This window comes from Squalius cephalus (assembly GCF_949319135.1).
Source record: "Squalius cephalus genome assembly, chromosome: 13".
NCBI classification, from domain to species: Eukaryota; Metazoa; Chordata; class Actinopteri; order Cypriniformes; family Leuciscidae; genus Squalius; species Squalius cephalus.
In genome coordinates, this window is record NC_137134.1 from 9432109 (window position 1) to 9449334 (window position 17226).

The window sequence follows — 17226 nt, forward strand, 5'->3', positions numbered from 1 at the left end:
ACTGAATCTTGAAGTTTCATGTCTATCCATGTTGTTTTCCTCTGACTTTCAATAAAAGTGGGGGAAACCTGCAAAGAGGAGACTAGATATGCGAATTGAAAGGAAATGAAAACCTTTTAGCAATTTCTTTTTCAAGCTGTTCCTCATACAAACACATCCCACACCATCTTATTACCACCACCCCAATTTATTCAGTTCATTTTAAATTCAAGCTTTGCTGAGCAAACAAGAAGTAATTGAGAAAGGACGAACAAACGTAGAATGAAATGTATAAATTTGAGAAGTGACAAAAGTGGAGACTGCAACATGTAGCAACTTGCCGCAGAAAATCCCATTTTAATTTCCTTTTTACGTTTGCTTTGTGGTTATCATCGCTTCCATTTTGTCTGTTTGCTCATGGCTGGGATGTTTACGCCGTATCCTTTTTTCCCTCATGGCTGTCTTTGCTGTCTTTTGATATACAGATCTCTCTGAAGAAAAAGAGCCTTTTCTACGCCACTGCTGACTTAGAACAAAGAGTTGGAGCTATCAAGGAAGAAGGTTTGAAAGTTTTTTTTTTTTTTTTTTTTTTTTGTGGAAAGCAAAACAATTGATTTCCTCTTCAATACCTTATATAAACAGTATAAATGCACTTATCTCGAAGAAGTTTCTATGCATAAGTTTCTTTTCTGCAGTAAATTTTAGCAGTAATTGTATACTACCCCCTCACAAACAAATAAAGTCTCACTAGAGCATATGCTGTTGTGCGTCAGATACTGTATCAACATATGTGGCTATGTTTTTTTACAGCTCCTTTCCAAAACCTATGTCTACAGAAGCATTGACGCAAAGGCTGTTCTAAAAGGTAGGCATCTTCTAATATATCTTGTTTAGCCTCTAATATACCTTGGGTGTTTCTCAATATGCGTTCTTCAGCGATCTTGCGTCCTTGTGTTCTCGTTTTACGTCATCATAACCGTCGAAGTTCAGACCCAATTCTCAAGAACGCAAGTACAGAGGACGCATGAAAGAACCCGGATGTGTTCTTGATACCGAGGATGCATCGAATGCAGACTTGAGCTAGTACTCGCCTGGTGTCCCAGAAGTCATTGCGGCCGGTTCCGAGTTCGTTCTTCCAAGGAAGCTTGGCAAGACCGGTCTCCACGAGAACACAAGTCCGTTCTCTGCGTTCTTGGAATTGAGAAACAGCCCTTGTTTTCGTGACAATCTGAGTGGAAACAAAATCCAAGATGGCGGACAAGCCTCCTAATTAGGGTTGGGTATCGTTTTTTTTTTTTTTCAATACCGGTGCCAAATCGATACTTTTAAAACAGTACCGGTGCCTGAATCGATACTTAAATAAAAGAGAGCCTCAAAATGATGTTGAATAACATTAAAGAACGGCTTTTTTATTGAAAAAACTATGTGAACGATTGTACGCGCCAAAGGGTTAACTAGCAATCACATGCGGTGATGAAGCTTCTTACGTCCGTTTTGGAGAACCAGAGGGCAAATATGTCAACCGACAGCTGAGGCATTTAAGTGGCACCGAAATCTGCATTTTGATTCGGTCCGGTTACTTACCGGTTACTTAGGCACCGGTTTCATATCCGTGCCCGGTTTCGGTACCCAACCCTACCCCTAATTCATCAAAAACTGAAAAGATTCTAATTTGGGTCATTTGACCCAATATGTGTGTGTGTTATGCTTGTTAGCTTAGCAACATGCTAATGCCAAACTAAGTGGAGTCTCCCATGCAGATTACTATTTGTGTGGTGTGTGAAGTTACCTACAGTATTTAGAGCAGGGTTTCTCAAACTCGGTCCTGGAGGGCCACTGTCCTGCACAGTTTAGCTCCAACCCTGATCAAACACACCTAGCTGTGAGTTTCTAGTGATCCTGAAGACATTGATTAGCTTGATCAGGTGTGTTTGATCAGGGTTGGAGTTAAACTGTGCAGGACAGTGGCCCTCCAGGACCGAGTTTGACAAACCCTGATTTAGAGCGCTCCAAATTGGTAACTTCACAATCACACTGATTTAAGCGCTAGGTTGCCGTACTGTTGGTTGCTAATAGGCATTTCTACTACTGGATGCCTTAACATGCGTAACTGGCAGAAAAGTTTTTGAAAATCTGATCACAAATGCAGCACGAGTTACATTTGGAAATGTGTATACTCAGGGTCAGGAGTTTGTTCAAATTCATAACCAGTGGTAGTCGTAGGCCTACTTGAGTAAAAGTTCTGATACCCTAATAAAATATTACTCTGTTAAAAGTACAGTAATTTTCAAACGACCAGTATTTCTTTCATATCTTTATGTATGAACAATTGTGCTAGTGAAAATAGCTTTAGCAAACACCACTAATAAATAATAATTCTGCATGTGTTTATTTTGCATAACTGTAGGCTGTTTACAATGTTACATTAGTATTTTGATTTTAAAGTCGCAACTGTGCTTTTTATCAATAATACATCATTCAAGGGAAGTATCTGAGGACATTTGGGCAATACTGCAGGGGTGATATTAGTGGGTAACATGGAATGGTACAGTGGAACAGACAGGAAATGAATAATAGATCATCAGTTGGGATGTTTTCAGCAACGTTGATCAGTTACTCAGGCCAGCATGTTGCTGTACTGTATGTAAAGTCAGCTGAAGTGTTTGTGAGTGTGAACGTGCTGACTGCTAACTGTTGCCATAGTCACCCGTAAATGTGGGCGGAAAAGGGGAATGTTGTCTCTAATCCAGAGATCCTCTTATTTACAGACCGGTCACACTAGCACTTTTCAGATAATGGCTACGTGACAAATGCTGTGATTGTTGAACTGTAGAATTCAGTGTAGTGTAAATGTTATAGCATTTGTTTATAGAAGCAAGGATCTTAAGGTCTTGTATAATGCAATTAAACTAACCCCACATGTCAAAATGCTCATATCATATGATTGTAGCTGTGCTATTTTGTAGGTTTTTTTTTTTTTTAGTAGTAGTAGTTACATACTTGTAAGTAATTTATTTTTGCCATACAAAATGCTGCTGTGTTGCTATGGTTTAGTGGGTAGTTGCCAGGGTGTTATGTGCTTGCTAAGGCGTTCTGTATACTTTTTAGCTTGGTGTTATTTGGTTGCTAATGTAACGGAGGCCGGATAGTAGTTGCTGTGCGAGTAAACCTCACTCCTCTGATCTCAATAGGCACTATAGCGACAGACGTCTTTAGCCTCCTTGTTAGAGCGCCTGACTCTCATCCGACCCGGGTTCGAGGCCCGCACAGAGCGGGGTGAGTAGCACCCGGGTGGAGGGGTTACACTATCGTAGTATCATATCACACTATCGTAGTATCATATCATATGTGAGCAGATGCATAAAATAACAGCATTAAACAGCTTATTAATCAAAACTGCCTAATGTTACTGAATGAAATGTTGATCCAGGACGAGTTATCGGACTGTGAAGCGGACTGTGAAGGGGTGTTGATCATCGTTCTGAATGTAGTCTTTGACAAAAATGTGATATTTCTCAGCTTTTTGCTAAAAATGTTGCTATTTTTATGCAACTTACCAACATATGACCTCACTCGTACGAATTCTTATGGTTTTTGCTAAATGATTAAACGATTAAATCGCTGCGTTGCCTCGGGTGCCTGACAGGGCAGTAAGGCAACAAGTCAGCTGCCGAAGCTTTCGGATGCCGCCCGTGTATAAATATCTAGATGCTAATGTGTTCTGAGTGCTTGTTAGCATTGCTAGCTCACTTAGTAGTTTTTCAAAATGGCTAATTACATTTTACGAGATGAAATGGTTCCTAAGAAATGCATTAAAATAACCTCAGCAACATGAGAACTCAAGCTCAAGTTCTTTGTAGAAAGCCTCTTAAACAGACATGGGAAAGTACCCTCAAAATATTGACGTTTCTTATCCTGTCTTTCAGACTTATCTTGTCATGTGCTCCTTCAGGTACTGCTCTGCAGGGGGCATCACGACTTCAGTGCAAATCTAACCTCTCATGCTTCAGTCTGGAGCTGAGCGGGGGTCTTCAAGTCTGACTTGAAGACCCTGTGGTCCTTCCCCTCCTACACAAGACTCGTGACTCATTCTCTGAGCCTGAGACAACCATCACAAAATCCCTTCCGTCGGCACCTGGCTTGATTTTTAATTCAAAGGCGCTTACGATTTGGTGGGCTATTACGTTTCCAACAGAATGAATTTGTAAAATTCCAGTTCAGTAAAACCAGGGCTGTCGTCAAGGTGACCCTGTGTGAACTTTCACAGAATTAAATGAAATTTAGTTTCAGAAATTCATCTTTTTATACCTTTTCTTTGCACGTCACACTGTCTTTTATTAAACCATGCAGCACGTTCTTTACATGGCAATCTTCTCTATCCTTCTTTGACTCCAGGGTTTCATCAATTCTAGTCATGTCTGGCGCAATTCTTTGGTCAGTGCATTGAGAGGTATATGTAATGGCATATTGATACGTCACATGCTTGCACCCTCATCTTTTATTTAGCTTCCCGCTCTTGGTGGTGTGAAGGGAGAATTTATAGGCAGCTGCAAAGGGCCCAAACCTCCTATAAACCTGTCACACGTTGAGCTTTGGATGCAGTCACAAATTTTACTATGCCCCTTATTATTCTGACGTTCTCTTTCGGTCTCTGTTTTGAACACCCATTTTCATATAAATAGTTTTTTGGTCATAGACGGACAAATGAAGGCACAAGGTCACAGAGAATTATTGCTGATGATAAAGGATCTTTTTTTTGCAGATTGAGATTCCACAGAATAACCAAAGCATGATTATTTTGCAAGAGTCTTTTTGTCTTTAACTTAACTGTTATAGTTATGTCAAATAAAGTCAAAAGTAAAAATCTCTGTATAACAGGTATAGTTTTGTTATATTTCCCAATTTATATATTTAACGTGTGCCTAATGCACCTCTCGTTTATATGTGTGACTGCCCTTTTTAGTCATTGACCTTATTTCTGCATTAACTACACCTCTTTCCTTTTAGGGGCCGTTTACACGAGTACAACTGGAAAACTTTTTATACGTTTTGGCAGTTCATGTACTCGACAACGCCGTTTCGGGGACCTGAAAATGCAGGTTTCAAAGTGCACGTTTTTGAAAACGATACCGTTTTAGTCTCTGTATAAACTACAAAAACGTGAATTTGTGAAAACGGTGTCGTCATGCGCATGCGTATTACGCGTTCAGTCTATAGGCGCGTAGTGTTTTTTTTTTTACAAAAAGACATCGCCATCTACTGGCCTGGCATGAATAATACAGCATTTTTAATTGTTTTCACAGATCCATGTGAACTGGGATCGTTTTGACAATACTGTTGTCTGTACGTGAAAACTTTTTTCTCTAAGTTTCTCTAAGTCATTATTTTTAATTGTTTTAAATGTATAGGATATTATTAGTCAATTATTCAAGCAATTTCATTAGTTTTTGTAAATGTATTTTATGTTTCTGCCTCATAGATTAATTTAATATGGAAGACCGTTTTTGCCTCAAAGTTAAATAAATCAAAAAATGTAATTGACTTCAAAAATTGCAATTGCATAAATCACATTTTTACCACATATAGGATTACTTTTATTTAACAGAAAGTGACCATACAAGACAAGTTTCTTTCTTTCTTTCTTTCTTTCTTTCTTTCTTTCTTTCTTTCTTTCTTGACAGCCTCATTTCAACTTACTAAATGGAAAGAAGATGCTTGGACATGCTGCATAATATCGCCTTTTGTGTTCCACATAAGAAAGCAAGTCATATGGGTTTGGACCAACATGAGGATCAGAAAGTTATGACAGTTTTCAAATGCAGTCAAACACTAAGCTACCTTCCAAATTAAACCTGCGGTGGTGCAAATCTTGCATTTCCACAGCAGTTTTTTTAAAACCTAATTGACACACAATAGCCCAAAGGATTAAGCACATGCTCAAGTGTGAAAATCATCGTATTCATTAGGAAGGTGTCACTTTAATTACCGGTGAGGTGAAACACTGAAAGCCACGGCTGTTAATGGGTCTATCATTCACCCCACCATCTTTCAATATTTAGTAAACGTACTCTGCTTCCAGTCAAAGCATTAAAACATCTTATGTTGCTTTGTTAACATTTTGAGATGAGCGTAATACAGGCAATTCTAGATATATGGATAGATGGATGGATGGATGGATGGATGGTTGGATGGATGGCAGGTATGGAAATCCACTTAACCATTTGGCATCTTCTAGAGAATTACAAGGCAAGAGCTTTTTTTGGGTTGCTTGTGAAGACTTTTCTTCCAAAAGATCCATGCTTTCTCATTCGAAACTCAGATTGTTCAATTACAAGGTTATTTTCTTGCTGATGTCTTTGATTTGAACTCAAAAATTTATTACAGGTGCTGATACAGACTTTTCATGAACGTGTCTGTTTTTGACAACCATTCTTATTGATGGCACATGAATTGGCTTCTCACAGCACACACACACACACACACACACACACACACACACACACACACACACACACACACACACACACACACACACACACACACAAATCAAACAGTCTGACTTAAATTATTAACCGAGGTACCACTTACGCTTCGATCACTCTCAGATATTTTCTCTCATTGCTTCAAAGCCCCTGCGGTGCGAAGGATGATTGTTTCAATATTTAGTGAAAAGTTTTGTATCGTGTCAGTTACTGCATCGTGGTGCATTCATTCACTTTCTTGCATAGGAATTGCAGTAGATGGATTTCCTTTTAACATTGGGACTGTATTTTCAGAGTTCCTCTATGCTGCAAGATAGTTGCATACTATCTGTATGGCATCTGTTGCCATAGTTACCCACTCATCTGATGAGAGGAAAACCTTCTGGGGAAATTCTTCCTGTATCAGGAAATTTAACGAATGTCACTCCACTTGGAAACATGGGCCAGACCTCAACACGAGAACTGATCTCAGATCAGTTTTTGCCTCTCATATCCAATTTAGCACAGTGAAGTAACTGGGAGAGAGATAAAACTAGATGAACCCAGAGCACTTACTCTGAGATGCTAATAGATTCGGGAATAGGAGGTGTAGCGAGGGCAAGGAAAAAGGATCAGGTTCCGATTTCCCTCCATCACTCTGTCTGACCTAGTCTGAATCTCATATGGACCATGGACCATGATGCAAAAATCCCAAGCTCCAATCTGTTTGGGTGGTTTTGCATCGTTTTCAGGAGTAAAAGTGTAGATGGTTTTTCTCAGTATGCCAGGAAACAAAGTTTACAATGTTTACAAGGCATCAGGTTTCTACAGCAAGCACTTCTGAGGAATACCTAGTCACTGGGTTTATCAAATCTGTGAAATATACTCAAGAGTTTTGCTCAACTGTATTTTTTTTTTTTGTTTTTTTGTTGCTTTGTACAATCTGTGCTTATATTTTAGGAAGGCAGGAACAAACAGTGACAATGTGTTCCCAGAGGTCCAGGGCTTCAGGTGCTTTCTATTCTTTCTAATGGCTTTTTCTGAGTGCCTGCAGACCAGATTTAGGGAAATGGTGGCTTGGTGTCCTGACATCCAGGCACATCGGCTGGGACATGAAATAAAATGCGAAATGAAGTGTTCCACTTCACTTTTAGACACTTGCAAACTTCCCTAAGGGGAACATCCACCACCATTTTGAAGTGTGTTTCACTTCGTCAAGTGGATAAGGGAAGTTTATATGGACATATCCTCCAAAATACTTCAAATACTACAATGCAACATGATTGAGATGTCACAGCAAATCGTGCGTAATTACCTCACCCCATACAACTCTAGTGTATGATATATGATTTATGTTTACTTTATCTGCAAGTAAATTTGTTGCTACTTTAAGATGGCAGTTTGTTAGGGCTGGGTAAAAAAATATCGATTTCTCGATTTTAATCGATTCTCATTTTTACGAAACAATATCGATTCTTAAATCCCAAGAATCGATTAGTCATCCTGTTTTCAGTTGATGAATGAATGGATCATTGTTGCGCGCATCCCATCCAATAAATTGCAATAATCTTTTTGCTTTGTTATTATTGATATGAAACAAAGTCTCAGATTTCAAATTACATCCATTTTCTTACGAAATTCAAAAACATAATTACCATTTTGGCGCTGTGGCGTGAGATCGCTCTGGCGCAGCTCAGCTCAAGAGAAGCAATGGAAGCAACACTTCTGCCTTAATAATACCAGTTACAGCACGAAATAAACATGAATGAGCATCTGAAAGTGTGTTAAAAGATAGAGTACAACTTATCGAAGTCCGTATCATGTCTCATGGATTCGCTCAATCAGTGTTTCAATCGTGCAAAGACGTTAGTAAACAATGTCATATAACGTCACATTTACCTCAGAAAAAACATATCTAGTGACCATAAACTCGTTAGTCAGCTAGAAAAATTAACTCTAGAGAGGAGCATTTTGTTAAATATATGCACCATATTATATAATCATTATCATTTTTAATGTTCTTCAATATTTAATGCATGTTTGAATAAATCTGGAAAGTTTTTTATGACAGCCATCATTTAAAATTTTATATAATTTCATATAACTTTATTATTATAAAAATAAATAAAAGTGTACAGTATTTTAAGTGTTTGTATACAAATCAGTTCATTTTTACCTTCAATATTATAGTAGGCTAATGAAGCCTATAGGCTACAACTGACTCCCATGGCTTACAGCATTAGTTAAGAGATTTGTTTTCCTTGAGAAAATTTGCAATGTATTGTACCTGATAGCCAAAATAATCGATATTGAATCGAATCGAATTGTAATCGAAATCGAATCGAATTGCAAGCTTGTGAATCGAAATCGAATCGAATTGTGAAATTTGTGTCAATACCCAGCCCTATTTGTTACACAGTCATAGTTTATTGTATTGATATTTCATTATTTTTGTAGTTTTAAAAAAATATATTTTCTCCAACAGCCCAAGCATATCTATTAGCTAAATTATAAGGAAACAGTTCAAATAATAAATAAGCTCTATAGCAGATTCCAAGAGATCAAAGGCTTAAGACATTCCAATTCTACCCATTGAATGGGTTCCGCCAGTAATGGGCACTCGTGCAACGTAACCAAGGATGCACATTGCACATTCAAGTCAGTTAGTGAGGGAAGTGCATAAAAAGCAAAGTAGAATGCTGTTGTGATCACTGTTTCATGGTGTCAGTCCATTGGTTTCCAGCTTGCTTTCTTCCTGGACCTGCAAGGGACACCTTGTGCTTGTCATTTGCCAGTGGCAGAGACAATGCTCCTTCAACTTTAGGTGCACCTTGTCTGCTTTCTGCTAGGTGTGCTTAGGGGCTTGAGCATATTAGAGGGGCCCCTGTGTTCAGTTTCCTTTGGAAGTCTCTAGCCATATGTCCTGAGGCTATCCAAGACCTTATGGTAGGGGTTGCCAGCTCTGTTCCTTGAGAGCTACCTTACTGCAGACTTCATTTCCAACCCTGCTCCAACACACCTGCCTGTCACTGTCAAGTAATTCTGATCACCTTGATTAAGTGGTTCAGGTCTGTTTGATTACGGTTTGAGCTAAACTCTGCAAGAAAGTAGTCTTCCAAGAGCAGGGGTGGCTACCCTTGCTCTAAGGCAGTGGTTGCCAACCACATTCCACGCCCCACATTTTGCATGTCTCCTTAATCAAACACACCTGATTCAAGTCATGAGCTTATTAGTAGAGACACCAAGACCTGAAATGGGTGTGTCAGACAAAGGAGACATTGCTCTAAGGTATTGACATGACAGTTCTGTCCTTTCATTATTTGAGGTAAGCTACAAGATAAAACATTTCAGATTTAGCTGCCTCTAAGCATCATACTTAAAAAAAAAACGAACTCTTGAAGATTGGTTGTTTCACATGTTGGACAGATGGCTCCTTCCAGAAGAAGCTGCAATGTCTCTTACGAGACTAACTCTAACCTAAAGGCAAACTGGTTCTGGAACAGTGTTTCTGGAACTCCCCCTTAAACTCAAGAGACAATGAATTGCTATTACCTTATGTAAATTTCATATCTGTCCGGTGGCAGGAATGATTAATTGCTGCCTTACTTGAAGGGCCAATGAACAAAAGAAAACACAGAGGGATGGCGGACCACTCTGTTTCCTTATGTCAGGCTGAGATGAAAGGCTGAGATGTCCCTAATTGTCTGGAATATGCACACATGAATAGATTTTAATACTTTATGGAGCTATGCATTACAGTTGCAGGGAATTATGGCTCCTATAATGAATTGTGCCTAAAAGTGTGTATTTCCATGAGCGTGCGTGTGCTTCCCAGAGCTCATTTGAACAGGGTGAGGAAGTGTCATATGCTGATTCAGAGATATCTCTCTCTCTCTCTCTCTCTGTGGCTTAGTTCCACCTACACCATTCATGGGAGACTCAGTGGTTTTCCCTAATAGGCTAGATCTCTAAAGTCGGACATTCCAGATGGGGTACAGTTAGACACTCAGGGTTTTGAGGGTGTCTGATTTTTGCATGTTCTTCCAAGGCCAGACTTTTCATAATTGGAATAAAATCTTGTCCACATGGGCCCTGTCCCAAATGACATCCTCAGCCCTTTCAGGCCTCCTCTGTACTGTACACTTTACTGCAAGGGCCACTGGGTAATAGTTCAGTGTGAAGTCCCAGACCAGTGAAGCCTCTGCAAATGAGTGCATCAGGGTCTCATAGTGGCCGCAAAATGGGTGCTCTGAAGAACTAAATTGACAAGTGGGACACCCTATGACCCTGGACTCCACAAAAGCATGTGCAGAAAGGCTGCTGGACTAAAAGTCCACATCCCATAGATGAGGGCCAAGCTCCCTATTCTGGCCAAAAACAGTTAAATCAAATAGGAAGACAGACTGTCTGACTGGCATCTAAAGCATTCAAGTTTGTTTAGGTTTCACATGCCATTTACAGGCTTTAAATGTGAAACAGGTACATGGCTTTCTCTAGGGTTTCTAGCCCCCTGGTACTGCTTATTTCTTCAAGCCACCTTTTTTGTGCAACTAATTGCCTCAAAACTGCCAAAGCTTTGATTCCACAGACCTCACAAATGTCTGTCAAATCCAGCGACAAATTCATCCTCAAAGGACTTATCAACCAGGTACCTTTTAAACATTTGTTTGTTGGTCTCAAACACTTAGAAGTTGCATATTGATTGAAGCTTGCATATTTAACTTTGCCATGCATTTTCCAGTGTTCTATTATTGTGCCATCTGAAACGGATGGGAGACCACAGTATGTGATTTCACAATTTTATCCAAGTCAGTTGTTTTCAGTGATGGTTTCTCAGATAGAGGTTAGCATGTTGAACCGTACAATATGGTACTTTCTAGAGAATTTAGTATGGAGAATTTCCTGAAATCCCTTCTACCATGTTGGAGTAACAGATTTTTTTTTGTTCTTTTCCAGATGATTATCTGTTTTATTTAAAGTTGAATATAAATACTCTGAAAGTGAATTATATGAGGGCAGTGAAGTGTGGGGTTTTCCAATTATTGACTGCTGTAAATGAATTGATGTCTTTCAAAAGGCAACACGATAATGATTGCAGTTTCAGAGTACGTTCTTCTCTTCTGATTACAAAAATATGGCTCAATGAACTCAGATGAAAAATGTGAACGTGTCCTCATATGACTACGTACAGATAACGAAAGCTACGGCACTGTTTGTGACAGGATATGAGTGCTTTTCTCCCTGCCCAGGACATGTACATTTTAAGGCCTGTTGCTTGTCATGTACTAGTTAGCTTGCAAAGACAGAGACATGGTTTTGCAATCTGTTACAAAAGGGATAAACTTAACCTGCCCTACTTTTATCACAACATGTGACTAGTTTCCATGAGTACTTTTTTTTGTTTGTGGTGGTCTTGTCTGTAATTACATTAAATCTACCTTGGGTTTCATTGCTGCTTTTAACACACTGCTGGTGAATTGATCTGAGACCTCACAGCAAAAGCATCTCATCAAAGTATGGTTTGCATGTCTAATGAATGTTTTTAGCAAATTCTGTAATAAGAGGCTTTTTAAAAGAGATCAAAGTGTTCTTTGCCAACAACAGTCATCTAGAGCTCCTCATAAGATTTTGAAGCTTCTACTTGACTGACTTCAGACACTGTAATTAAAGGAACATTTCATGCAATATGTTCGGCACATAGTGGGTGGTTATACATCTTTGGTGTACAGGGTTTTTTTTTTAATTTTTTTTTTTAAGGACAGAATTACCTCTTAAAACAACTAAAATAAACCACAAAAGTGAAATAAGCGACAATATAATTAAATTGGACAACAATGGAACAGAATTAAGACCGTACTCTAAAAAATTAAACCACAACACAAAATCCCCTCCTCCTTTGGTTAACATCCCTGTCAGCTGTAGTAAAATATGTAGTTCACCTTTCTTTGCTCACAATAAAAGCCCATTTCTGATATAGGCTATAATTCGCTGTAGTTTTAGCACCTATTGTTTTAAACGGGTAAAGGAGCCTTTTGCCCTACACTAAGAAATAAAAGATCCAAGCGTCAGCAGATCCAAATCTGTTCCAAGCATCTATCAATAGGCCTACTCACGCTTGTCACACAGAACACGCTTGTCGAGAGAGGAACACTGCTGAATCTATGCATCTAACATATGAAAGCAAACTTTACATTTGAATTTTGTATTGTTCTTGAAACAAACGGTTTAAGGAAAACGAATGTACATTTATGTAGAAATACACCTCACCCACGTCTGCACAGGATGTCAATTTATGAATATTAAAATCTGAAGTTTTGACTAATTATTTATAAGGTAACTAAATGTTCCAGGATGATTACCTTGCAATGTCAGTGCAAACTATTTAATATTCATGAGCTCTGATTTCTACATAAAGTGATACCACGGCCCATAACAAAGAAGAATTGAATGTTTGCAAATACACAGAATTCATAATTCAAAATAATAAAGATGTTGTGGACAGAGTTTGACTGAATTAGTTTAATTGTACTAACTAAATGAAAACTACTAAAACAAAGTTACTTGAAAAATTGTACTAACTAAATGAAAACTACTAAAACAAAGTTACTTGAAAAAAAAAAGTTAACTGAAATAGCTATATTTCAGATACATTTCTTATTTTCATTGTTTAACTCGATGTATTAAAGTAACAAAAATTAATAAACTATATAGACACAATGTCATGGTTTAGTTGTGTAAACACACATAAACATGTAGATGATCAAGGTTACTAGGCAGTCTTTAATAAATCCACAGGTAAAGCCATACATGTAGTGAAACTTAAAGTGAAACTTAGTAAACATGTAGTTAAAATTAAAAAACTTGTAAAAAACAAAAACAAAATTACCAATATGTTACAATCAAATTAAAATGGAAAATATATGTAAAAAGAATAATTCAAAATATTAAAACTATAATATCTCGTGCCTAGATTTTCTTTAAATATGACGACTGAATAACTTTAGCCGAATTCAGCTGAACCAAATGTGTTTAAATGTAAAACAATGTTTTATGTGACACACAATTACCTGTTATATTGATTCTTTAAAAGTATCCTTTTGGTTTATTGGTTGCCAATTTTGTACATTCACTGGTTCTTAGGGCTTTTTTTTGGTGGATGTGAAATATATCTTCCTTCTATATCTTCCTACTCATCGCTGGGAGTACTACTGGTGCCTTAGGAAGTGTGATTCATTACCCACAATACATTGCAAGAGGAATATAAGCCTGAAGTAGACACACTCCATTGGCCACCTCCTCAACAGCAGACCATGGGCTGGGTTCTGTCTTGCTTCAGGGTGAATCCAGGATCAGGATTTTACTTTTATGCATCACAGGAACTTTCTACCGTGTAACTCAATGTAACCAAGCATGGATGAGGATGTCTTGGTAGAATTGCCCTAGGACAGCAGGAGGTCATTGATGTCAACTTCACAGGTCTTAAAATGGAAGACAAGCGTTCAAAGAAGATGTTTTTATCGTAATCTTCCTGCAGAAAACGATGTGTTCGCTGTGCCTTTAAACACTGTAGGATATGCAATGTTGGATCATAAAAAAATAAAACGATTTTGGATGCATTCAGCAATAAAAAGTCAAATATGAAATTCAGTAGTTATTGTTTCAGAGTGTATATATAACAGCAAAATAGTATAGTTTACATCAAGTCTCAGTTTTCTTTCCATTTAAATTAGTAGATGTCCAGGAGAAACAATGTGATGTTTCTTTCCTGTAGGTTAATTGGCCTTGATGCAACAATTATTCTTTTTGTAAAAGAGCTGTGTTTGTCTTTGATATGACTATTTGATTTTCCATGTGTATTGGCTTGTCATTAACGGAAATTAAATATCAGAGATTGGACATGGTCAATTTTGTGACTGTTGGCAGGCCTGCTAAATGGTTCACAGCAGTAGCTCTTTTCATTCAAACAATGTTCATGGATCAGTGCATTTCAGAAACAAAAAAAAAATACAAATACAAAACTGGCACAGTGCATGCAAAGTCCCTGTGTGTGCTTAAAGCTATTTGAATTTGAAAATGCTTTAAATCGAACACATTGACACTTTGTTTGTTCTTGCTAAAGCAGCTGTGGCCAGAATGTGAGTGGAAAGTCTTAGCATTGTGGGTGTTGATGTGCTGGTCTTTTACATTTTACATTGGAAATGCTGAAAAGTTATGCTATGTCTGACATTCAAGACCTAATTCTAGCAACAATGGCAGCATTTGAATTGCTGGGTCGTCAGGTTTTTGTATTATTGCTCACTAGTAGGCGTTCCTGCTCATTTGCAGTATTCCGTATCTACAGGAACACGTGATCCCCACTTTCTGTTCTCCCATCGAATTGAATTGTCCAGCTTTGTTGCATTTTCTGTTTCTCTGTGGTTACTGTTGCTCTGATTGCCAACTCTCTTAAATGACAATTGATCTGGGCACAAAAAGGTAATGTGTAGTGATGCATTTGCACAGCTCACACAGAAGTCACTTTCACACCAAGAAGTTTTCTTTGTTGGTTGTTGTCTCCCCTATTCCAACCCCCCCAACCAAGGTTTATGGTGCGAGCAGCTACAGTCAGATCATCTGGACGGAATGAGAGGTAGAGTTATTTGTCATTAGCATAGCAGTGATAGGAAAAAACACGTTTTCTGAATGACAGATTGTAGTGATGACATGTAAATGGAGAAGAGCAGTGGTCCAAGCACTGAGCCCTGAGGCACCCCAGTAGCTAGATGTTGCGACTGATATACACTGATTCTTAGTATAGCTACTGAAGTTATTCAGTCAAGAACAGAATGAAAGCGTAGATCTAATTTACTGACACACATCCAAACTATTCACATTCACTTAAGATATAATGTCTGTGTTTATGTAAACCTTGAGTGTATTTGACAGTTTAGAGCTCTTTAACAGTTTTTTAGTGTGCATGCACTTCGCGTGTACGTGCTCAGAAAATCACTTTCTTCAAAGGCAGATTGTGGAGACAATTTAATCATTCACAATCTAAAATCGTCATGTCGCACATCCGTACTTCTTTTGTCACATACTGTTTTTCACCTACTATTTAGTAGGGAAGTATGCGATTTTGGATGCAGGCTATCGCAGTTACTGCTGCTTCTTTGCTTGTTTTTTGTATCCAGAGATTGTGTACTCTTTCATAAGATGCGTAACCCTTACGTATAACAGTGAAAACATGGATTGCTATATATATATATATATATATAAAATAATTTTTATCTTTTCAATGGACGCTTGACTGTAAAAAAAAATTACCCAAGTGGGACGGATTGTATTCATTTCATGATCGCTGTTTTATAATGAAGTTATGAAGTCTTGGCTAGAGAGGCTTCTTTTTAGGCATGTTGGATTTCAGCAAGCAGTAGTAGCTGTTTTGTACAGCTACAGTAGACCTGGATGTGCAGTTTTGATGGACTAGAAGCCGTGCAGGATGAGGCCACTGGTAGCAGTAAAAGCTAAATTGAAGCAGTTACAGGCAGCCAGTGTAGAGACCAGAGTTGGGACATTACGTAAGAGAATTTCCAGAGGTTAAATAAAAGTCAATCTGCAGAGTTTTGGATGTGCTAGAGGAGACATGCAACAGATAGTTTTGAAACATCTGCAGAGCCGCGTAATGACAACAGCCTAGGAAAGGAAAAGGCTTTCACTCCGTAAACATTGCAGATTTTGTCTGGAAGGATAGAAATAATTCATTCACTCCAGCCTTTTAACTCCACACTGAGTGTTGAGGGATTGTATGGGAAAAAACTTTTAAGGTCAGATGTTGGCTCCAATTTGGAGAATTTTAATTTAAGACTTGCCTCAAAACAGTCCAGTGGAGATGTTTTCTTAGAAACAAGACATTATTAGAATATTTGTATTATAATAAATAATAGAGAAAAAAAAAAAAAAAAAAAAAAAAACAATTGTAAGGCATAATCAATTTCAACTTCTATTTAGAGTTCAGATACATGAAAATTACTTTTTACAAAAGGCCCGTACATACTTTCATACACCGAAAGTGAAGTTGTGAATGGAACTGACTACTGAAGTACTTTTTTTCCAAGAAAATACTTTCAAACTTATATTTAATTCCATGCGTTACTTGCTGTACAAATTGTAATAGTGCCATAACACATTGTTAGTAAACACGTTAAAATAAGTTTTTAGACATGTACATTTTTCCTCATATTTTAAAGATTTTTTTTTAGTCTCACAAAATTTGTTTAACAAGATTATTACTTTTAAAAATCTATATTTATATCTAATAATAATAATTCATATTTAATATTAAACATTAATAATGTAAAAAATTAAGCAGTTTTTGTTGTTTTTAAATGTTTATTCAAATGTTTTCGTTGGAATTGTTCGTACACCCCTGCATGGCATTTACATGTATATGTCAGGGTGCGTAAGTAATTGGTCAATATTTCCAAGTTCTTTTTTTTTTTTTTTTTTTTTAATTAAACTCACTAAATTAACAATTACAGTTAAATGTACAGCCCTACAGTAAGCATGTCATTTTATGCATTTCCTGAATTGTTTTTACACCCTTGCATGGTATTACTATCTGATACATTCACTGTACCATAGCACCACCACAATGTTTTTGTTGAAACTGCTGATAGTCATGAAACCTCATTTCTGATATGAATTTCTACTGAAGCAAACCGTATTTATGAAACCGCCATAACTTCGCTGACACTTCTTGGGCTGTGTAGCGTAGAAAAACTCCTCATCATAACCTAACAATGCATGA

At 37.7% G+C, this 17226-nt stretch overlaps 1 long non-coding RNA gene across 2 annotated transcripts in view; it reads left to right on the forward strand.

The window, feature by feature from the left end:
• The first annotated feature begins 463 nt into the window (after positions 1–463).
• The window catches only part of LOC307169331, a 52134-nt gene continuing 35371 nt past the window's right edge, over positions 464–17226 (forward strand). For both annotated transcript variants that reach the window (XR_013823087.1, XR_013823088.1), the window contains exons 1-2: positions 464–540; positions 790–844. This is a non-coding gene — a long non-coding RNA (uncharacterized lncRNA). The remainder of the gene's footprint in view (positions 541–789; positions 845–17226) is intronic.